A 23865-nucleotide genomic window follows, 5' to 3' on the forward strand; every position below is an offset into this window, starting at 1 on the left:
CTATCCCTGGAGTTTAATAAAAACTGTATTGATAAACATAGCCCAAGCAGCCCTGCCCTGGCTTCCACTTATTGGCCTGAATACTTAAAACCAACTGCAAAAAAGGTTTGTATATATTGTTTAAAATGTGGAGATTCTCCTGCCTCCATTTTCATTAAATTATAAATATGACAGTCTCTCTCAAGCCCTTTGTAATTCCATATTCTTAGCTAACAGATACAAAAAGAAATTCCAAGAACCAGTTCCTGGACCCTAAGATCCTTGGTTAGATCAAGGGCATACAAAGGGTTAAAGCTACAAGGAAAATTAAGGAAATGCGAAAAGAACCATTAGAATCTGGGAAAATCTACCTCCCCCTAAGATGGGAATGGTGGTTATGAGAATGCTTATTTCTTTACTTCCAGCATAAAATCAAGGCGGCTTCCATGGAACCATTAAAAGAATTTCATAAGCCTTCTCTGAATTTGGAAGACATGATAATGATGCAGAACTCATACCTGAGAAAGTTAAAGCTACCTCGGGCAAAGGGATAGAGAGGCTGCACCAAGACCAGTCTGCACATCAGACTTTGTTGGGACTTTGCTGGGAGTGTTTCCTGGGACCAGAAGTAGGACAGAAGCAGCTGCCTGGGGCTGTTTTGAAACCTGCCCAAGACAGCTTCTGCTAGAGGTCTCGAGAACTCAAGAGCGAGACTCTGAAACACAGAGCTGGGGGAGAGGCTCCACAGAAGCCAGGTGGAGAAAATGTACCTGACTCCATCACAGTAACTGCAGTGTCCCATGGTACCCAGCAGATAGCTCCAAGCCTCCAAACAACTGCCACAACTTGACAGTGGGGCTGGTTCCAGTATGAACTTCTCCCTCCCCAGTAACCTTCTCCCCAAGCACTGGACCTCAGGTCAGGAACCACCACCCAAGCTGGCACAAAACTGAAGTAGGGGGAAAATTCATTCTCAAGTTTGGAGTTTGGGTTAATATCTTGTTTTGGATATTCTGATTTCTGAATTAAACCCATGTTTTTTTCCTTAATTGACCATAAGAAGACTATTTCTTAAGAGTGAAAAGAAAAGCCATGGATCTGTTGGAGTTTGCATCTAGATAAAGGGGGAAACCTGCCACTGATTTTATCATAAAGGGATTCTGAGAGACAAAAAGTAAGGTTTTAATGAGTCTAAGGAAGGTCTTATACTTATTCGCTTTCCAAGGAATAGCTTTTGTCAGATTTCCAAAGGGACCTGTGACAAGAGAAAAGGTTAAGAATCAGCCTTTTTACTTTATAGAGCAAGAAAATGAACTGAAACAGACTTATGTAAAAAGGATCTGAATAAACGTCCCCTACTCCTAGCCAAAGGCACTGAGATCAAAACCTTAGACTTTTAAACATGAAGTGTAAACACACATTTCTGTATCTTTTAAAAAGATCAGATTTTATGTACTTTTCTCATTTCTCTCCTAATGAGCAATCCCAGGGCTACAGATCAATTTGAACCATAGAAGAAGGATGTGGGGGTGGAGGGAAGGTCTGGCTTTCTCCTAAGCAAAGCACGCAAGGATCATGTATCTCCATAATGAGACCCTAGTAGTTCCTAAGCCACGGCCCTATTTGCTGCCAACCACATCTGTCTGCACATTTGACGGACTGCAGACTTCATTTGTCCTGCCATCCCTGATTACCCCTGACAGGCCAGAAAACCTGAAGGCCTCAAACTCAGAGAAACTCGGTGCCCTGAGGGCTTGGCCCTCCCTAGTGCTTTCCTGGCCTTTCTCATGGCTCAGGGTGGAAGTGGGTTGTGGATGCATTTCTCCTTATAGGCAGACAGAAGTTTGAGATCTCTGCTAATGATCCTGTTCTTAATGGCATAAGGTGGGTGGGGAGGAATATGCTGAGGCAGGGTAGGGTAGAAACCTGGCTTCAGAGATGGCTCTTCCACTTCTTAATTGGAAAAGGAAAGAGGATGCAAGGCAAAAATTATCATGACCATTTTATTTATTTTTTTTTGGCTGTGCCCACAGCATGTGGAAATTCACAGGCCAGAGATCAAACTTATGCCACAGCAGTGGCCCGGGACACTACAGTGAGAACCAGATCCTTAACCCACTGCACCCCCAAGGGAATTCCAATGACCATGAGAACTTTGCAGTGTGGTGGCTCTCATCTCTTTCACTTGCTCTTTGAGGAGGACCATTGTGGTCATGGCTCATGGTCAGTGCCCCGTAAATATCCACAAAGTGTCTGTCTTTCCTGTGGATAAGTAAGCCCTAAAGAAAAGGTACCTAGCTACAGGCACTTGCCGAAACACAAAACTTAACTTCTAGAAACTCCGGTCTCTGGGGAGGACAGACAAGTCAACAGATGGGTATAAAACCTGACTTGAGTGTACAGTGATTAGGAAGCATGGGCACAGTGCCAGACAGGGTGGTCAGGGCACCTTCACACGAAGGTGCTCACTACTGTCCAAAGGAAGAGAGTGAAAGTGACCTAGGCCAAATGAAGGAAGAAGAGGTCTTCTTAAGAGAGACAAGAGCATGAGGGGGGCTACATCTCAGGAATGAGACTGGGGCATAGAGAGTTTGGTAGGTGAGTCTGAAGAGGATAATGGGGCCCAAACATGAGGGGGGTTATTCTGGAGAATGTGAGGTTTTGCTTTATGTTTTAGCTTCTTCTACCTGCTTCTTTATCTTCTCCTTTATCCTTGGGTCTGGAAGCCTGGGAACCACATTTCCCAAATCCCTTATCTACAGAGTTGTACCTCAATAAGATGCTTTCAGGTAAACTTTGGAAGGCAGAAAGAAGGCAAAAGACATGTTCTCCAGCAATGGCAGTGGATATAGGGTTTCAGCAGATAATGGATTTTTGTAGCAGACTTCTGGTTCCAACATCAGGAGGTCACAATTCTCCTGCAAGCTGTGGAGGAATAGTGACGCCCGCTAAGCTGCACTAGAGGCACGGAGACAGGGTGAGGAAGTTACTACTATAATTAAATTGAGGGAGAAAAGGTCCTAAATTAGTATTGCATTAGTAAGAACAGCATTTGATAAGATTGTGTTCAAAGAAATCGAGAGCTAGGTTTGAATTATTTCTCTTCCATCTAAGTCAGGGAGAGATTCTGGGGAAGTCTTTTGGAGGAAGCGAAATAATTCCTTTGATTCTTGAGTGATGGCTATGCTTTAAATAATTTCCTTCACCCTTTCTTTCCACCTTTAGCTAGCATTTACTTTGTACCTGCTGTGTACAAGGCAACCTGCTATGTTCTATCACATGTGTTATAAAAGCCTCACCCTAACCTGCAAAGTAGACATTGTCAGCTACTTTAATAAAGAAAACAATACCTCAGATTACCCAGTTAGAAGATGACAAATCAGGGTCTTCTGACTCCAAAGACAAATAAGTATAGTCATCAGTCAGTAACCACTTGGAAGTGTTTCCAGGACCCTTCCACCTCCCACACAGATAGCAAAATCCATGAATGCTCAAGTCCCATATATAAAATGGTCTAATATAGTCGGCCCTCTGTCCATGGATTCCTCATCTATAGGTTCAAGCAACTACAAATCAGTTTTTGATCTGGCATTTAGTTGAATCCAGAGGTTTAGAACTGCAGATACAAAGGTTCACTGCACTCTTTTCAATCGTCAATGTCTCCTCTGAGTATGAAATGTCACAGGAATGCTCACAAGTAAGATGTGTGCAGGTCCCACCAGTTAGATTCGGCTGGATGAACTGGAAGTTGTAGAGTATAAAGAGGCTCATTGAGGGGATTCCAGTGTGCTATAGAGCAACTGCACTGGTTTTGTAGAAAAAACACCTACGAGTATCCCCCACCTTTTGAAAGTTTGTCTTATACCACTTCGCTTTTACCAAAGACCTACATTTGCACCTGTTTTTGCTAACCAAAAGACCTCCAAAGAGGATTTTGTTTTTGTGAGAAAAAAAAAGCTCAAAGCAAAACCACTGTCAGCATCAGTTTTGCTGAAAGCCCCTCTAGAGGCAGTGCACAAACCAAGCAACCAGAGTGGGACCACCAAACTTTCCCAGAAACAACATTTCTCTCAGTACCAAGCCGCTATGGTTTTGAACTGTGTCTGTGAGTATCTGTGCTTTATTGTGATTTATTTTGTGCATGAGTCATACGTGTCCTAAGGTAATTGTTTCTGAACTTTACACTATTTCAGCTTATGAAAACCTTTTAACACTCTACTTTTGGACTCATTCTGTACTTTTGGAGTGCTGCTGATTTCCTCTCCCAATTTTGTCCATCCTATCTGAAGTTCTGTACCTAAAAATTTATTTCTTTGGGCTATTTATTTGCATAAAGAGGTCTTACAAACCCAAAATACCAAAGGCCAATGACATAGGAAAATGTGCAAAGATCAGGAACAGACATTTCTGATTGGCTAAGCCCAACCAGAGCCAGGGAACCAAAGAGATCATGGAGGTGATCCATTCAAGTCCACCTCCTAGGACACAGAGCAAAGAGTAGCTGGGTGGAGAGTAAATTTGGAAGAGTACATGAATGATATCCAGCAGTTCCTTTAATCATGCAGATTCCTTTGAGAAAAATCTCTTCACTGAGTTTTCAATTACCACTTTACATGTCCTGGGGACACGGCAAATACATACACAGCTTTTTCATAAAATAAGAGGGTCCTGAACGTAATTTTATATAATGTTTAAAAATGTTTAATTGTGATGAAATGTATGTAATATAAAATGTACCATCTTAACCACTTTTAAGTATACAATTCACTGGCAATAAGTACACTCACACTGATGTGCTAACGTAACCACCATCCACCCAAAGAATTCTTTTCATCTTCGAAAATTGGAACTCTGTATCTACTAAATAATTCCCTACTCGTCCCTTCTTTCAGCCCTTGGCATTCTACTCTTCTGTCCCTGAGCTTGACTGTTCTAGGCACCTCATAATTAGAATCATAGTTTTATTCTTTTGTGACTGGCTTATCTTACTAAGCATAGTGTTGCCAAGTTCATCTATGTATAGCATGTGTCAAAATTTCCCTCCTTTTGAGAGTTGACTCATATTCAGCTGTATTTATTTGCTGTATTTTCTTTATCCATTTATCTGTCTATGGACACTTGTATTGTTTCTACCTTTTGGCTATTTGGAATAATGCTGCTATGAACATGGATGTACAAATATCTCTTCAAGACACTGATTTCAGTTCTTTCAAGTATATATCCAGAAGTGGAATCGCTGGATCATATGGTAATTCTATTTTTAATTTTTGAGGAATGGCCATACTGTTTTCCATAATGACTGAAATATTTATGTTTTCCATAATGACTGAAATATTTATGTTCTCACAAACATACACAAAAGTTCCATTTTTTTTTTCATATCCATTCCAACACCTGTTATTTTCTTTCCTTCTCTTCCTCTCTTTCTTTAGTAGCCCATAGTGAGAGACGGTATCTCCCTGTGGTTTTGATTTACATTTCTCTAATGATTAGTAAAGTTGAGTATCTTTCCATGTGTTTATTGGCCATTTGTTTAGCTTTTTTATGGAAATGTTTATTCAAGTCCTTTGCCCATTTTCAAATTGAGTTTTTGTTTCCAGTGTTACTCACTTATAGAAATTTTTTATATATCCTGGATATTAGCTCCTTATCAGCTTAATGATTTGCAGATATGTTTTCCCATTCTGTGGGCTGTCTTTTCACTCTGTTTGCATCCTTTGCACAGAACTTTAAAATTTCAGTATAGCACAGTTTATCCATTTTCACCTTTGTTGTCTGTGCTTTTGCTGTCATACTTAAGAAATCATTGCCTAATCCAATGTCATGAAGCTTTTCCTGATTTTTGTAAGGTACTATAGTGTTTATGTTTAAGTCTTTGATCCACTTTGAGTTAAATTTTTTATGGTGTAAGTGAAGGGTCCAAAATAATTTTTTATCATGTAGATATCCAGGTTTCCCCAACACCATTTGTTGAAATGACTGTCCCCCTTTCCCCATTAAATTGTCTTGGCACCCTTGTCAAAATCATTTGACCCAATGTACGAGGATTTATTTATGTGTGATCTCTTCTATTCCCTTAGTTTTTATGCCAATACTACACTATTTTGATTACTGTAGCTTTAATAAATTTTGGAATCAAAATAAGACTTGCAACTTTGATCTATTTCAGGATGGTTTTAGTCATTCAGAGTCTCCTGATACTCCATGTGAATTTTAGGATGAATTTTTCCATTTCTGAATGCCTTGACATCTTAGCAATATTTAGTCTTCTTATTCATGGCCATGAGATGTCTTTCCATTTATCAATGTCTACGTTAATTTCTTTCAGCAATGTTAGGTAGTTTTCAGTTTACAAGTCTTTCACCCCCTTGGTTAAATAGTCCTAAATACTTTATTCTTTTCATGCTTTTTTGGTAAATGTCATTGTTTTGATAATTTCCTTATTTGAATGTTAGTGTTTAGAAATAAAACTTATTTTATGTATTGATTTTCTATCCTGCAACTTTGCTGAATGTACTTACTAGTTTCAAAAGATTTTTCATGGGATATTTAGGATTTTCTGTATATAAGATCCCATCACCTGAGGAGCAGTAAGTTTTACTTCTCTCTTTCCAATTTGAATGTCTTTTCTTTTTCTTGGCTAATTTTTCTTGCTAGGACTTTAAGTATTATGTTAAATACAAATGGCAAACGTAGGTATTCTTTTCTTATTTCTGTTCTTAAAGCAAAAGCTTTCAGCCTTTCATCATTATATCAGCCATGCCATTTTCATATGTAGCCTTTATTACATGAAAGTAGTTGCCTTCTACTTCTAGTTTGTTGACTGTTTTCATCAAGAAAGTGTGTTGAATGTTAGCAAATGCTTTTCTGTACCAATTGAAATAGTCATATAATTTTTTTCCCTTCTGTTAGTGTATGTATTTTATGTTTTCATGTGTTGAACTATCTTCGCATTCCAGGAATAACTCCCCTCTTGGTCATGGTTTATAATCCTTTTAATGTGCTGTTAAATTCTGTTTGCTAGTCTTTGCTGAGACATTTTGTATCAATATTCATCAGGAATATTAGTCTATAGTTCTCTTTTCCTGTGGCGTCTTTTTCTGATTTGGGCATCAGGCTAATGCTGGCTTCAGAGTGAGTCTAGATATGACACCTTCTCTTCAGTTTCTTAGAACTTGAGGATTGTGTTTAATGATTCAAATGTTTGGTAAAATTCACTAGTGCAGCCATCTTATCATAGGCTTTTCTTTGAGAAGTTTTTGATTATTGACTCTAGTAAGTAGTAGAGACTTTACTACTTATAGGTCTCTTCAGATTTCCTACTTCTTCATGATTCCATCTTGGTAGGTTGTGTGTTTCTAGAAAACTGTCCCTTTTGCCTAGGTTATCCAATTTGTTGGTGTGCAGTTGTTTATAGTACTCATAATCCTTTTTATTTCTCTAAAATCAGTAGCAATATTTCCTCTTTAATGTCTTATTCTTAGTTAAGTCTTCTTTCATTTTTATCTTTGATAATCTAGGCAAGGGTTTGTCAATTTCATTAACCTTTTCAAAGAACCAACTTTTGGTTTCACTGATTTTTATTTACTGTTTTTCCTATTCTCTACTTTGTTTATCTCTACTGCAATATTTATTAGTTCCTCCCTTCTCCTAGCTCTGGGTTTAATTTTTTTTCTTTTTTTTTCTAGTTCCCTAAGATATAATTTTTGGTTGATGATTTAAGATCTCTTTTCTCTTAATGTAAGCTATTACAGATATAAATTTCCATCAGCCTAGCTTTTGCTGCAGCCCATAAATTTTGGTATCTTGAACTTTTATTTTCATTTGTCTCAAGCTATTTTTACACCCATGGCATAAAGAAGTTCCCAGGCTAGGGGGTCGAATCTTCTGGCCTACACCACAGCCACAGCAACATGGGATCTGAGCCACATCTACGGTCTATGCCACAGCTCATGACAATGCTGGATCAACCCACTGAGCGAGGCCAGGGATCAAACCCACATTCTCATGGACACTTGTCAGGTTCCTTACCACTAAGCCACAATGGGAACTCCCTCAAGCTATTTTCCAATTTCTCTTGTGATTTATTCTAGTGTCTACTGGTAGTAAAGAGTATGCTAATTTCTACATATCTGTAGGGTATTTTTAGCTTTTCTTCATTGATTTATACTTTTCATTGTGATCAGAAGAAATACTTTGTATGATTTCAATCTTTTAAATTTATTGAAGATTGTTTTGTAGCCTAACACATGGTCCAACCTGAAGAATATTCTACATGCCCTTAGGAAAAATGTGTATTTTACAGTTGCTTGGTGGAATATATAATATATATATGTTGGTTAAACCCACTTGGTCAGTAGTATTGTTCAAGTCCTCTCTTTCCTTATTGAGCTAGCTGCTATATAGTTGTTGTATCCATTACTGAAAGTAGGGATGGAGGGAGTTCCCATTGTGGCTCAGTGGTTAATGAACCTGCTAGTATCCATGAAGACTCAGGTTCAATCCCTGGCCTCACTCAGTAGGTTAAGGATCCGGGGTTGCTGTGAGCTGTGGTGTAGGTCACAGATGCGGCTCAGATTCTGTGTTGCTGTGGCTGTGGTGTAGGCCAGCATCTATAGCTCCAATTTGACCCCTAGCCTGGGAAACTTTATATGCCACAGATGTGGCCCTAAAAAGACAAAAAACAAAAAAAAAAAAAGAAAGAAGAAAGTAGTTGTGGAAGTTTCCTGTTACCATAGAGCTAAGTATCCCTTTAATTCTGTCAACGTTTGACTCTTATGTTTGAGAGTTGTAATATTTAGTCCATATATTTAAATAATTTTTATATCTTCTTGGTGAATTTACCCTTTTATCATTGCATATGTATGTCCTTTTTAGTTTCTTTTATAACATTTTTGATTTAAAGCCAATTTTTTTGTATTAGTATAGCCAACCTTGCTCATTCGCTCTCCCTCTCTCTCTTTTGGTTACTGCTTGCCTGGAATATCTTTTTCTATCTTTTCACATTCAAGCTATATGTGTCCTAAAGTGATTTTCTTGTAGACAGCATATTCCTAGATCTTGCTTATAATATATTCTGCCAATCAAATTCTTTTATTTTTTTTTAGGGCCACACCTGTGGCATATGGAAGTTCCCAGGCTTGGGGTCAAATCAGAGCTGTAGCTGCTGGCCTATGCCAGAGCCACAGCAATGCAGGATCTGAGCCATGTCTGTGACCTACACCACAGCTCATAGCAATGCTGTGCCAAGGCCAGGGATCAATCCTGCATCCTCATGGATAATAGTCAGATTCATTACTACTGAGCCCCAGTGGAAACTCCTGCCAATCTAATTCTTTCAGATAGTTCAATGCATTTACATTTTAGGTATTTACTGATAGAGAAGGACTTACTATTCAGACCTTCCCATTTTCAATTGGGTTTTTGGTTTTTTGCTATTGAGTTGTATAAGTTGTTTGTCTGTTTTACAAATTAAGCCCTCGTCGGTTTTATCATTTGAAATTATTTTCTCCCATTTCATAGGTGGTTTTGGGGAGGGTTGCTTTTTGGGTATTTTTTTTTTACAGTTTCTTTTGCTGTGCAAAAGCTTGTAAGTTTGATTAGGTCCCATTGGTTTATTTTTGTTTTTATTTCTGTTGTCTTGGGAGACTGACCTAAGAAAACATTTGTACAATTGATGTCAGAGAATGTTTTACCTGGGTTGTCTTCTAGGAGTTTTATGATATCTTGTCTTACGTTTAAGTCTTTAAGCCATTTTGAGTTTATTTTTGTGCATGGTGTGAGGATGTGTTCCAGTTTCATTGATTTACATGTGGCTGTCCAGCTTTCCCAGCACCACTCGCTGAAAAAAACTGTCTTTTTCCCATTTTATATTCTTCCCTTCTGTGCTGAAGATTCATTAACTATAGGTGTCTGGTTTTATTTCTATGGGTTTATTTCTGGGTCTGTCTGTCTGTTTTGGTACCAGTACTATACTGTCTTGATTACTGTAGCTTTGTAATTTTGTCTGAAGTCTGGCAGAGTTATGCTTCCTGCTTGTTCCCCAACCGCCCAGTATTGCTTTGGCAATTCTGTGTCTTTTATGGTTCCATATAAATCTTTGCATTGTTTGTTCTAGTCCTGAGAAAAATGTCGTGGGTAATTTGATGGGATTTCATTGAATCTGTAGATTGCCTTGGGTAGTATGGCCATTTTTACAATATTAAGCCTTCCAATCCAGGAGCATAGAATATCTTTCCATTTCTTTGACTCTTCTTTAATTTCCTTGATTAATGTTTTATAGTTATCATCATGTAAGTTTCTCATCTTCTTAGGTTTATTCCTAGGTTTATTTTTGGATGCAATTTTAAAAGGTATTCTATTTTTATACAAATCACTTTTCTTTGGCTGCTTTCATGAATCACTTCTTGTCTTTCTACAGTTTGGTTATAACATGCCATGTGGGTGTGAGTTTTTGGACTTATCATACATTGAATTAAGTTTCTTGTATTTACATATCCATGTCATTCCTCAAATTTGGGAAATTTTGGCCATTATTTCTTTAAATACACTCCATGCCCCTTTCTCTCTCTCTCTCATTCTTCTTAGACTCTCATAATGAATATTTTGAATTACTTCATGATTTTCCATGAGTCCCTTAGGCTCTGTTCACTTTTCTCAATTTATTATTCTTTTTGCTCATGAGTCCCAATAATTTCAAATGATCAGCCTTCAAGTTCGATGATTCTTCTGCCTGTTTAATTCTTCTGTCAAACCTCTCTAGAGAATTTTTTAATCTGGTTGCTTTGTTTTTCAGCTCCTGAATTTGTTTTTTTAATCTCTATCTCTTTGCAGATATCCTCATTTTTTTTCAAACATTGTTTTCCTTATTTCTTTTCATTGTCTGTTTATGTTTTGCTTTAGTTTTTGAGCCCCTTCAAAATAGTCATTTTAAAGTCTTTGTCAAGTTATTCCAAAATCTCTATTACTTTCAGTTCACTTTCTGGAGATTTATTATGTTCAATTAAACTGTACATGCTTCTTATTTCTTTATATACCTTGTGATATTTTGTATACCTTGTGATATTTTGTTAAAAATTGGGAGGATTGGAGTTCCCATTATGGCTCAGCAGAAACGAATCTGACTAGCATCCATGAGGATACATGTTTGATCCCTGGCCTTGCTCAGTGGGTTAAGTATCCAGTGTTGCCGTGAGCTGTGGTGTAGGTCACAGATGTGGCTCTGATCTAACATTGCTATGGCTGTGGCCTAGGCCAGTGGCTACTCCTCTAATCTGACCCCTAGTCTGGGAATCTCTATATGCCATGGGTGTGGCCCTAAAAAGACCACAAAAAAAAAAAGAAAGAAAGAAAGAAAGAAAAAAAAGAAAAGGGAAGGATCAAAATGGTGATACAGAAGGCTTCTGAACTTCCTTCCTCCCACAGAGACACCAAATTTACAGCTATACATGGGGTAATTCCCTCAGAAAAATCCAAAAACTAGGTGAGTGACTCCCCATATCAGGCAACTGAGAAAATGCCCACAATGAAACAAGAAAGGCTGAAACACATTTTCACCATAAACCACTGGCACAGTGCGATACAATCAGCAAGGAAACCCTAACTCCCATATTATCCTTGAGGAGCAAAAGATTTATATATTTATATAGCTTGTACAAAGCTGAGATAATCTGGTCCCCTCCAGTATAGTGTCATTATCAGAAGTCAGATTAACATCCAAAAATAATTTAAGAAGTAATTTAAATTTTCACCTGAGCAATACCAAGTAAGTATTCCATTCACAGAGCACAAGAAATCATCATAAATGAAATCTGTTCTCCTGTTGGCTTATCCACACACTTTCTCACAATTCAATACATATAGATACACACAACCAGAGCTGTGCCCTAATCTTCCTTAATTATCTCAAACTTTTACCAAATCGTCTTCTAAAATCTTGCCTGTGATATCTTTCTTCTATTTTCTCCTTCCCTCCTCCCCTGCCTTCTCACCTAGCTCTGACCTATTTATTTCTCTCTGGGCCCAGGTCCATCAATCTATAAGATAGAACTAACTCATGGTCTTCTTATTTCTCACAGTATTTTAAGACGAAACAAGAGAACACTTGTGAAAAGGGCTTGTAAATTGGAAAATGCTACAAAAGTAACTTAGTTTATATTAGATGTCATAGTTTCATAATATATAAAGTTATCCATTCCAAGTTTTCAAAAATACAAGAAAGAAAGGCACAATAATATCCAAAACTTGAAATAAATGTATTAGGAAAATATTGTCCAAAACCATGTGAAGACCCCTCTGATACTGGAAGGCTCCTGACCAAGGAACATGTGTTGATATATTCAAGCCTACGAGATCACCCTTAGTACCTCTGGGTGGTGTAATCTAGGTAAGAAGTGTATACTTCTAAAAAGCCTCAGGCATTTTAATCAGAACTTTGGCTCACAGACCCAGAGAAAATTCTGTTCTGTGGTCTCACTGAGTGACTAAAACACTGAAATTAAGCAAATCTGCCTAAAAATGAACCTAGTGTTCCCTTACAGTGGATATGGCATCTATGTTTGCTTTTCTAAACATATCCTAACTCCTCTAAACTTAGCATGGCTTAGAGGTAATTGTAATGATTCCTATTTTACTAAAGAAGAAACTAAGGATCCAAGAGCTGAAAGAATTTTCCTAAGGACATAAGGCTGGTAACTGATAAAACAGGAATCTGAACTCAGGTCTATCTGGTTCCAAAGAGATTGGTCTTAACTTCTATTTCCTATCTATGAGAGAGAAGGAACAGTCCTCTTTTCACTCCTGCCTTTTGTCCCTCTGACCTAAGAAGCCTCATTATTCTGAGGAACTCATCATAGCACAATGGAAAGAGCACAGCCCTGAGCTTTGTCAATGACCACAAATATCCCTAAGATTATAGGCACATCATGTAGCCTCTTGGATCCTCTATTTCCTCACCTGTAAAATGGATCTAGATTTGATATATTAAACCATATATGGTAAACCCATGAATATAATGTAAGATTGTGGTATTAGGTTATTGAATGAGTTTAAATAGAGTGCTTTCAACACATGAATGTAATTATACTACTTTATTTAGAAGTGAAAAGAGCTTCATTTTTGCTTGTTAGGTAAATAATAAAAGTTCATATCTTTAAAAATGCATGGGACATTTATCTATTTAGGAAATATATATAGATATCATAGCCTGTCCTAAATACCCATTTGAGTCCAGTTCCAACACTCATTAGCTGTTGATTTTGGCAAGTTACATAACTGCTAAACAATCTGTAAGATGGGAAGCTCAATGAGATCTAATGCATTCAAGCTGCCAGTCCATACTATGTGTATGGCACATAGCAATGCTTAGTATGAGTAAGCTGAGTTAGGTACCTTATTTCAAGGTCTGAATCTAAGAAAAAAAAAGGATGGATATGTATTTTTATGCACTAATTATATGTCCAACTATTATATCACTTTTTACTTTTACTGTTTATTCTTCATTACTTCTGACAATGCTATAGTCCAAACCACTAAGAGTCCATTTTAAGTCTCCTACCAGTCTCTTTGTTCAACTCTTGCCCTTTTCCAAACAAGTTATGGCAAGCAGTCTCCAATATGACCCATAATTATCCTTCTGTCCTGATACTGATGCTTTTTCTATCGGCTGCATCCACATTAAATCAGAGCCAGTTTGTATCACCAATATCCTATGATGGAAGGGAAAGTATTTGACTTCCATGATAGGTGATAAGGGCACTGCAGCATCTACCTTGGTCCCTTCAATCACTTACATTCTGGCACCAAGCATTTGCCTCAAGTAGAATGATGGACACTGACATGTAAAGAAACCAAGCCCTCCCATTGACAGCTAGCTCTAACTTGCCAACCATTAGCTGAGTGAGGAGGATAAAAGCAGTCATTCTAATTGCCTTATACTCTCCTGGATTAGCACAAGAAGTTCTATATCCTTGGGAAACCCTCTATATCTCATGCCACTATGTGTATGGCACATAGCAATACTTAGTATGAGTAAGCTGAGTTAGGTACCTTACTTCAATGTCTGAATCTAAGGGGGAAAAAAAGGATGATATTTATTTTTATGCATTAAGCATATGCATAAAATATAATTTGTTGCCCATTCTTCAAGTGAATCATTTGGAAGTGGATCCTGCTGTTTCTGCTGACTTCTGGATAAACTTCCTGCAAATTTCTGAGCCAGAATTACCTAGGCAAGCCACTTTGAAACTTTTGACTCAAAAATTGTGAGACAGAGTTCCCGTCATGACTCAGCAGTAATGAACCCAACTAGTATCCATGAGGATATGGGTTCAATCCCTGGTCTCACTCAGTGAGTTAAGGACCAGCATTGCCATGAGCTGTGGTGTAAGTCACAGATGCAGCTTGAATCCCGTGTTGCTGTGGCTGTGGCTATAGGAAGGCAGCTACAGCTCTGATTCCACCAATAGCCTGGGAACTTCCATACTCCGCAGTTGCAGCCCTAAAAAAACAAACAAAAAAACAATTGTGAGAGATGGTAGTTCTGTCTACTCCAATAAGATATTGGGGTAATTCATTATGCAGAAATAAGAAGCTAATAAGTCTCATTTTTGGAACAAATTGGATAGTATCACTTAATTATATCAGCTATTGTTATATACTGCACAGAAGACAATTGGCTACTGGGGTTAAACTCCACCCTATGCTCTGTCTACCAAATCCTGAGGGTGGGGTTTCTGCTGCTCAGAGAAGGAGCTTTTTCTAATTTGCACGGAAGCTGCATAGACTAGAGAAGCCCATCAAGCCTGCTTCCACCTTCTTTCCTTCTTTCACACTGTTCTCCTAATACATATTTGCATGGGATTAAAAAAAAAACAGGTACCTTATTTCAGTTTCCCAGATGAGCTTAGTAACCTCTAGTTCTTTCTACCTCAAGACCTCACCACACAGTATTTTTTCTGCATAGAACATTTTAATTTCCTCCCCACCACCTCCCAAATTTCCATCTGCTAATTCCTATTCAATTTTCAAGTTTCCATTTATATGGCTTTTGCCAATTCCTTGATTTATATTAGATTTCCTGACACACTCTTCCATGTCCATGGCTCCTCTTCTTCAAGCAGACATCACAATCAGTGATGGCTATTTGCATTTAGTCAGTTCCTGCTCCCCACCAAAGTAGCAGGTGCGCAAGGGCAAGGCGGGCTGACTCCAGTTTTGAGGCACATCCAGGTGCAGCAGAGGCCTGAGTCCTAAAAGGTGTGCAGTAAATATCCAAATAGATGAATATACCAAGTCCTGAGATTTCTAAGATACTAGAGCTTGTAATGCTGGTTTTTAAAAATCCATAACGCTAAGCTATTTTGAGATAAATTAATATTGACTTGTACGAGGGTGATGCCATTATTGCAGAGCTTTATGAACTCTGAAATTCCAATCATTTCTATCTTGGTTATAGCCAGAAGGTTATGTATGACATTTAAATTTCGAATTAAAAATTATGCCCATTTAGGACATGAACTCTGGTTCCTTAATACGCAAGTGAATTGAGGAAGAAGAAAATGACAGTAAGGGAATGGTTCTGGTGCAGGTGTGATTCTCACTCTAGGTGACAGATTTCCAAACATGTGGAATACAAAAGTGACGGCAATGAAACTGGAAAATTAAGAACTTATTTGAACAATTTTTTTTCAAGCACTGAAACCTATTTTTTGAAGAAAGCATTTTTGGCTCTTCATCATTATAAGCTTGCTCCTTCTTCTTCAAATCATCCAGTCCTTTGCTTTGATACATTTTTCTCTGCATCGCAGTCAATAAGAGTGGACAAAACTAAAGACAACCAGCTCCTCATTAAATGCTGCCTTTCCAACGAATATAACATTGACACTGATTTCAAGATGTTTTACAATTTAGATTTCATTTTCAAATTTTCACAAATACCTTTTCCTGTGCATAATGTTTGTTGTTTTTATCCAATTTATTAGAATGGTATATGTCCAAAATTCATAGTTTTGTAACTCAACTTGATCTTTTTACTATGATTATAAATATGTCAAACAGGTATTAAATATTTGGTTTCATTTGTTTAAAAAAGTTATACTGTGAACTTTCTTCTAAAATACTGCTAATACCAGCCTTTCATTACATGAAAATAAAATCCTTAAATATATATCGTTTGAAATTGGGGGGGGGGGAGTTGCAATTATTAAAACACATAATCTCTTCAGGCCAGGAGTCTATGATTTAATAAAGATAGGAGATCTTTACAGGAGATCCTCTAACCTTAACCAAGACTTTGAAGGTGCAGGAGATAAACAGACAGCAACCCAGGAGAAAGGGATGGCAAGAGTAAAAGCAGAAAAGTGAAAAATGACAATATGAATACCAGCCTGAGAGTAGGATGCAGTCAACGGTCAGGATCTACAGATATGGATGTGCACAGAAGGCTGGTTGGGCAGGCTCTGTCCCAGCAGCAGCCAGATGACTCAGGCTTACAACAATGACCACCAATTTCTCTTGCTACTAGCTGCACTTCCCTCAGCGGCTATTGGGAACAATTTTATATTGTGCATGTGTGTGTGGGAACCATACGCATATGTGGCTTGTTTGAGTCTCGCATAAGTAGCTGACCCTCAGGGCTCTGTTTGATCATGATTTTTACATTGTACAGCAGCCCATACACCCAGGAGGTATGCTATAGAAACAGCAAAGATGAATATGGAAAAAAAAGATATGCCTGGCTCACAAACCAAACTGGATTTCTTAATGAGTATTGAAACCAGGTCCCAGTCAAGGGGTCCAGTCTCCAGGCGAAGTGATGAGATGCTGACACGTGCTCTGTTGCAGTCCAAATAAACACAAGAGGCTGCACTGCATCTTTCGAATGCCTGTACAGTGTTCCCTAAACAACTGCTCTCCCTCGCCCATGTATGTGTGAGTACACAGTACACACACACCCTAAAAAGAACTCAAACCGATTGTCAACAAGTTTGTTTTGATCTTCCGGAGTGCAGTATACCAGAAGTAAAGAGGGAGAGGGGAAGAAAAGAAACTAAAAGAAACTTGTAATCGATTCAACACCAACGATCTTCTAAAACTAATGTTGGTTGCTTTCAATAAACTGTCTCAGTTCCTACTCTTCTTACTCTTGCAAATCCCAGTTTGGAGTGCAGTGAACTGAAGTTTGAATCTTAGTCCTGTTACTAACGAGCTGTGTGACCTTGGGGAGTGAGTGGTAGAAACAGAAAGCAGCTTGCTTAGAGGTGAAAATTTAATACATGTAAAGAGTTGATACACTCATATACTCTTACTGGGGCCCTAGGCTCCTGATAGAATCACATTATGTTTATTTAGGTCTGTGTCCAAGGTTATATAGTTATAACATTTTAACTCCCCTGCCCCGTGCCCCCCCCCCCCGCATAAATCCCCCCCCAAAAAACTGTTTCTTAACCCACTTTAAACTTTCAATTTAAAAACAAAATAACCATTTCACTGCCAACCATCTCCCTCAGCCAAAGGGTGGGCAAAACTGCAACCTTTTAGCTAGAACAAAGCCAGTGCTTTGCTCCTAAGGCAGAATGGAAAATGGAATGGGATAAGCAACTAGCAGTTTCTACCACAGTGGGTGAAGGGAACTTGAACCTCATCAACAATGCTTACTATTTTGTTGTTATAATTTTTTCAGGAATAAAACATGGAGCATTAAAAATTTTATTTCTGGTAGTGAGCATATGAATGATATCAAAGCTTTATATATATTTATATATATAAATATATATTTATATATATTTATATATATATATATATATATATGAACTTTAGAACTTGAAACTTTTACTTGGAATGAACACATGCATTCCTATATGCTTTGAATTTTTTCTCCTATAATGACCACTGCATAAACTTCCTTCTGCCCAGCTCTTTCCTGCCAGTGCCTCCTCAGAACCCAGGTTGACATTCCTCTCCTTAGAGGGCTTAGTGAGCCAGTCAGGTAAAGTCCAGTCTTCCCAATCATATTTCAGTGTACAAGAACATACAGTTGCATCAATTGTTGCACTGCAGTGAACTTGGTTTAATATATACTAAGTCTTAACCCCCATGAGGACAGACATTGTGGGTACACCACATTCCGCCCATTGCCTAGCACAGCAACTGGCACTTATTGAGTGCTCAACAAATATTTGTTGAATTGAGTTAAGCATCAGTATCATTTAGCGTGATGCCTGGTACAGGGCAGGCACTAAGAATAAGTTAATTAATGAACGCATGCGTGATCAAAGGTGAAAAAAATACATGAGCAAGGAAGTAAACAAAACAACAAACACCCTTTTTATGTTAAGATTCTCCCAATGTTATAGATAATGCCTTTCATAAAAGTAAAAGATGTCTACAATGAGTTCCCCAAGCTAGCGATGAGGTTGAGATATAAGTTCAAGAATGCCTGGCTTTAAATGCCATACTCTTGACTCTTAAGTTTTTTGGCTGAGCTCTTAAGACCCCAAAACATAATTCCAAATGTGCTTTTCTTTTTCTTTTTTCTTTTTTTTTTTTTTTTTGCAAAAGCACATAAATATAAAAGCCCCTTGAATAGCATGATATTGGTTCAACTTTCAGTATCTGCCTTGGGAAGTTTCCAGCTTGAAAGGGAGCTGAAATTCTTTTGTAGAAAAGGCTATTTAGTAGTATAAAGATGCCATTAATAGAAAGTTATACTCTTCCTGAAGAGATCTGACTGTTTGAGTGTTAAAAACTATGAGCTTCACCCCATGCTCCTAAACAATTGCCCCCAGCATGTCCTATTCCCCCCAGGAATAACCGGACAGCAATTACAAGGGTTCAAGGATATATCCTTACTCTCTCTAGAGCCCAGAGGCAATGGAGCTATTTTCTGTAAGAGCGCAGATTATTCCTTTATGCTTGTTCTGTGACTCAAGCAGATAGACCATGCACAATGTCAAATTCATGGGCCCCTCACAGAGACCTTTGAGTGCCAAGGTCAGCTTATGCCTGCCCCCTGTGGGAGTGTGTGTTATAGTGGGTACCCCACTCTACAAGGCATCTCAAGGGCCCTGATTTCAGAGCACGTCTCTGCCGTCCTCAGGACTCCTGGTTCTTCAGCATCATTAATGAGCCCAAGATAGCCAAAATATAATGGGTTGCTGGGAAGCTTAGACTGTGAGGCCATCTGGAATGAGTTTGGAGCCAGGACCCACCTGTGATGCATTAGGCCGCAACCTCAGAACTGGCTTGTGGAGAGGAGCTGCTGGGGTCTGCTAACTGAGGAACCTGAGGGAGTGTAATTGGAGAAGGGTGATTTTGGAGCAAAGGGCTTGCCAGGATCTTTGTGTCTCCTGAGAGTGTGCAGGCAGGCTGTCTGCTGAAAGGGTTTAAATTTTCCACACTGTAAAAGAAGAAAATGACTGTACATAGAGATAGTTCGTCTTTTCCCAGACAATCCAGTGATAGAGCAGAATTGCCTTCAGATTACACCACTGGGCCAAAGGTGGTAGAGCCTAGGGTGTTGGACCCAAGGTTTGGAGGTCAAGCATCCTGAGTTTTAGTCTTAGCTCTGACTCTGCCTGCTGGGTGATCTCCGTCCCTCAGTTTCCTCATCTGCTTTATAAGAGCCACCATTTTAGTCTGCTCAGGCTGCTGTAACAAATACCATAGAATAGTGGCTTAAACAACAGACATTTATTTCTCACCATTCTTGAGGCTGAAAAGTATAAGAGCAAGGTGCTGGCAGATTTGGTTCCCAGTCAGAACCAGTTTCTGGGCTTACAGACAACTGCCTTCTCAGTGTGTCTTCATATGGTTGGGGGAGAGAGGGGAGGGGGAGGCAGCCAAAAGGCTCCACCTCCAAATACCATCACCACTAGGTGTTAGGGCTTAATATATGAATTTGGGGGCAGGAGACTCAAACAATCAGTTGGTAACAGCCTCCTGTGAGAATCTACTATATTCCAGGAATTTTATTTACATTAGTTTTAATTTTCTGGACAACCTATAAGGGAGATACTAAGTTTGTTATTTTACAATTTAAAAAAAAAAAAAAAGTTCAGAGAGAAAAAACAAAGCTCAGAGAATAAAGAATCTGAACCCAAAGCTCCTGTTTTTTCCCCACAATGATATGCTAACTTAGTTAAATAGAATAGATTAGATTATATAAACATAGATTCTCTTCTTCTGAACATTTTTTGGGGAAAAAAAAGTTTTACCGTATTAGAATAGGTTGATTTGTATTAGACTCTTGAGAAAAACAAAAACAGTACCTCAAAGAAGCTCATATTAAAACTTTAAAAGACAGCAACTAGAAGACTCTTTGTTAATCTAGCTTACCTCTGATGGGTGAGGAATTAGAGGTGCAGAGAATAGAAAGGACCTGCATAAATTCACACTACATGGTATAGCAGATTCAGACTTTAAACCCAGAATTCCTGAACCCATTCCCAGCTCTCTTTCCTCTAATACTACGCCTGTTTGGTTAAAATGAGTTGTGTCTCAGAAAAAAATCAATCTTTAGTCTCTGAATTTAAGTTCCCAAGAGAGGCAATGTATTTTATTACTATTTAAATATAAATGTGATTTCTTCAACAGGTCAGAATATATGGAGCTATTTTGTTTTGCAGGTTAGGGTTTTGACTTAGTGATTTCAAGTTTGAGATTTTCCCTTACAAGTCCAAGAACATTAATCTAGATTCAGTTTCCCACTTTAGATGCCTTAACATGGACAATAATCCCAAAGATACGTAATTAATAAAAAGCATGAGTGCCATGGCCAAGTCATGGGCATAAGTATCTGTTGAGCAATTTGGTGTGAAAAGAGTGTCAGAATACAAATCAGGGCTATCTCTGATCTGCGCATCACTAGCCCATGACCTTGCAAGCTAATTACTCGGCAAACTTACTGGCTGCACCAAAATACAGAAGTCGTTTCCCTTTGTTGAACCTCATTTGCCTTAACTGTAATGTGGGAATGATGATATTTACTATGCTGATTTCACGGGGGGTTATGAAGTTCATATTAGGTTATAAATATAAATGTGCTTTGACAGTTATAAGGAACTGAGCAATTATTTGATTTTTAAGGTTTTTTCAATGGCATCTGAGCATCCACATCTTAACTCTCACTCTTTCGCCAGTCATTTCTTAGTAAAGTCTTAGTATAATCCATATACATAAGAGTCCATAACCAAATTTTAAGTGAAGTGCCTCACATATACATGCCTCATAAGAACAAAACAAGAATTGTATAAACTTATAGATTAAGTGCAAGTGAAATAATGTGCATGGGTGAAATAAGGCTGATAGTTTCTGAGGTAGACTGTGTAGATAGAAGTCTAAACACACTTGTTACAATGGTCTTGTAATTTACCGTATTTTCCAATAAACATTTAAGCAGCAATAAAAACATGAAAACACATGTTTAATGGAAAATTAAGTATTAAATTTCTAGTCCTTAAGTTGTAAACATGCAACTTTCATAAAATATTTTGCAACACTTCTCATCTACCACAGAAGCCATAGTAATATCACTGACTATGTGATGATAGAACACACCAGTCTGCAAAAGAATCACAATTTATTTCAAAATGTAGTTATTTTAAGAAAATATTTAAGAACATGGATCTGAAATTGACATGGGCAGCTATAGAAAGTTCTTTTACATATAATTCTGTGAAAATTTATTTTCATTTAGAATAACTTTTTGAAATTAATTTTTCTAATTTTTAATTCAAGATATTCTTTGCTTGTATAACAAGTAAAATGATCAATGACAACAGATTGGCTCTATTGGCAGAAAAAAATTTGCAAGTGGTTAAATAATCTGTTTTATGTTGGTGAGAAAAGATATTGCAAATAGAAATGAATTAATTTTAGCCATAGGCACTGTTTTCACCAAATTCATATAATCAAGTAGAATTTGTAAAGTTTGTTCTGACAAAGATTAAATGTGTAATATTGATATTTTATTTCAAAGGTAAATTTTAAACTAAAAGTATTTTTGTGGTGATGATATGAATAAAAATTTTGTAGAACACAGTTACAGTGAAAACAATATCCTTACTAAATTAAAAAATCTGTGTAGTATGGAAGTGTGCAAATGTATTTAATGTTGGTTGTAGTTCACATATAATTTACAGTTGTGTGCTAATTTATTGTCATATTCTACAACTGAAATGGAATCTGTAGCTATCAAAATTTATTATTTTAATATCTATAGAGAAATTGCATGGCAAGGTTAATGCTGTATACAAATTATATATAATATATATAAGATAATTAATAATATATAATATATATAATTTATGTTTGTATATATAATTATGTGTATATAATTTGTATATTTGTATGTATATAATTATGTATATATAATTTGTATATTTGTATTTATATAATTATGTGTATATAATTTGTACATTTGTGTGTGTGTGTGTGTATATATCTCTATCAATTGGATTTTATAAATGTTTGAACCTGTGAAAACCTATGTAGATTAACTTCAGTATCTTTTGTAAATGACTCTAAATTTTTATTGCATTTTTTTCAAAATAAAATAATCTTTAATATAATCATTCAAAGAAAGCATTAAAAATGTAGCTTTTGAAACTTTTGGTGAGTTGCTATGATAGAAAATAAAGCTTGCAAACAGGAAGAGATTGAAATTTATCTCTACATAAGCAAGGGTGAAACTGAACAGATTAGGCAATGATAGCTCAAAGAGCCTGCAACATGTAACTTAGAAAAGCTATAATTGCACTTTGGAATGTCTTGACTTGAGGAAAGAATCTTTCGATAAAGCTCCTATTTCTAATTGGATAAATGTGTATGCTATGCTAGACCCAAATGACACTGAGAATACTTATACTTTTGAAACATGTAAACTTGGTTATAATGATCATAAATACAGACAACCTAATTGGTGAGTTGTATCTTCTAAAAATATTGTCAAAGATTTTCTAAATGGGCACAAATGATAGTACTCATGAAAGTAGTAAGGCTACACACATTTTAATACACAAAACAATAAAAATTATGTCTTCATTTAGCAGAATTTCCTCTGGCATTACCAGATACCTTAATACCTGTAGAGTTTCCTCAAAAGTATTGCCATCTTAAACAAAATTTATATTGAATTCATTAACTAAAAAATATAACTTGAAAAATACGTTAGGTAATTGCATCAAAAAATTAAAATAAGACTATGCTGAGGAAAAACATCAATGATGTACTATGACAGAAGGATACTAAGAGGAAACTGATTAAAGAATGAAGGTATACGTAATTATTTTATGTTACTTTCTAAAGTTCACATAAGCTAGAAAAAGTAAATTTAAAGTACTAGAGATGGCAATCTCATTTTTAACAAATAATTTTATTTTTTAAAACAATACATGACTCTTCCCACTAAAATCTGGAACAAGACAAGGATGCACACTCTCACCACTTTTATTCAACATGGTATTGAAGTCCTAGCCACAGCAATCAGACAAACAAAAGAAATAAGTATCCAAATTCAAAGAGAAGAGAGAAAATTGTCACTGTATGCAGATGACATGATACTATATATAGAAACCCTAAGGACTCCACACAAAAAATACTGTAACTAATGAATTCAGCAATGTAGCAGGATATAAGATTAACATTCAGAAATCCCTTGCATTTCTGTATACTAACAATGAAATATTAGAAAGGGAATATAAAAATACAATAACTTTTAAAATTGCACCCAAAAAAACTGAATACCTAGGAATAAATGTGATTAAAGAGGTGAATGACTTATATGCTGAGAAGTATAGAATATTAATCAAGGAAATTAAAGAGGATTCAAAGAAATGGAAAGATATATTCCATGCTCCTGGATTGGAAGAATTAATATTGTAAAAATGG

At 37.1% G+C, this 23865-nt stretch overlaps 1 long non-coding RNA gene across 3 annotated transcripts in view; it reads right to left on the reverse strand.

Moving 5' to 3' along the window:
• Positions 1-23865, reverse strand: part of LOC102158888 — a 277481-nt gene that overhangs the window by 77814 nt on the left and 175802 nt on the right. The gene's annotated exons all lie outside the window — the stretch shown is intronic.

Source organism: Sus scrofa, chromosome 6 (assembly GCF_000003025.6).
Source record: "Sus scrofa isolate TJ Tabasco breed Duroc chromosome 6, Sscrofa11.1, whole genome shotgun sequence".
NCBI classification, from domain to species: Eukaryota; Metazoa; Chordata; class Mammalia; order Artiodactyla; family Suidae; genus Sus; species Sus scrofa.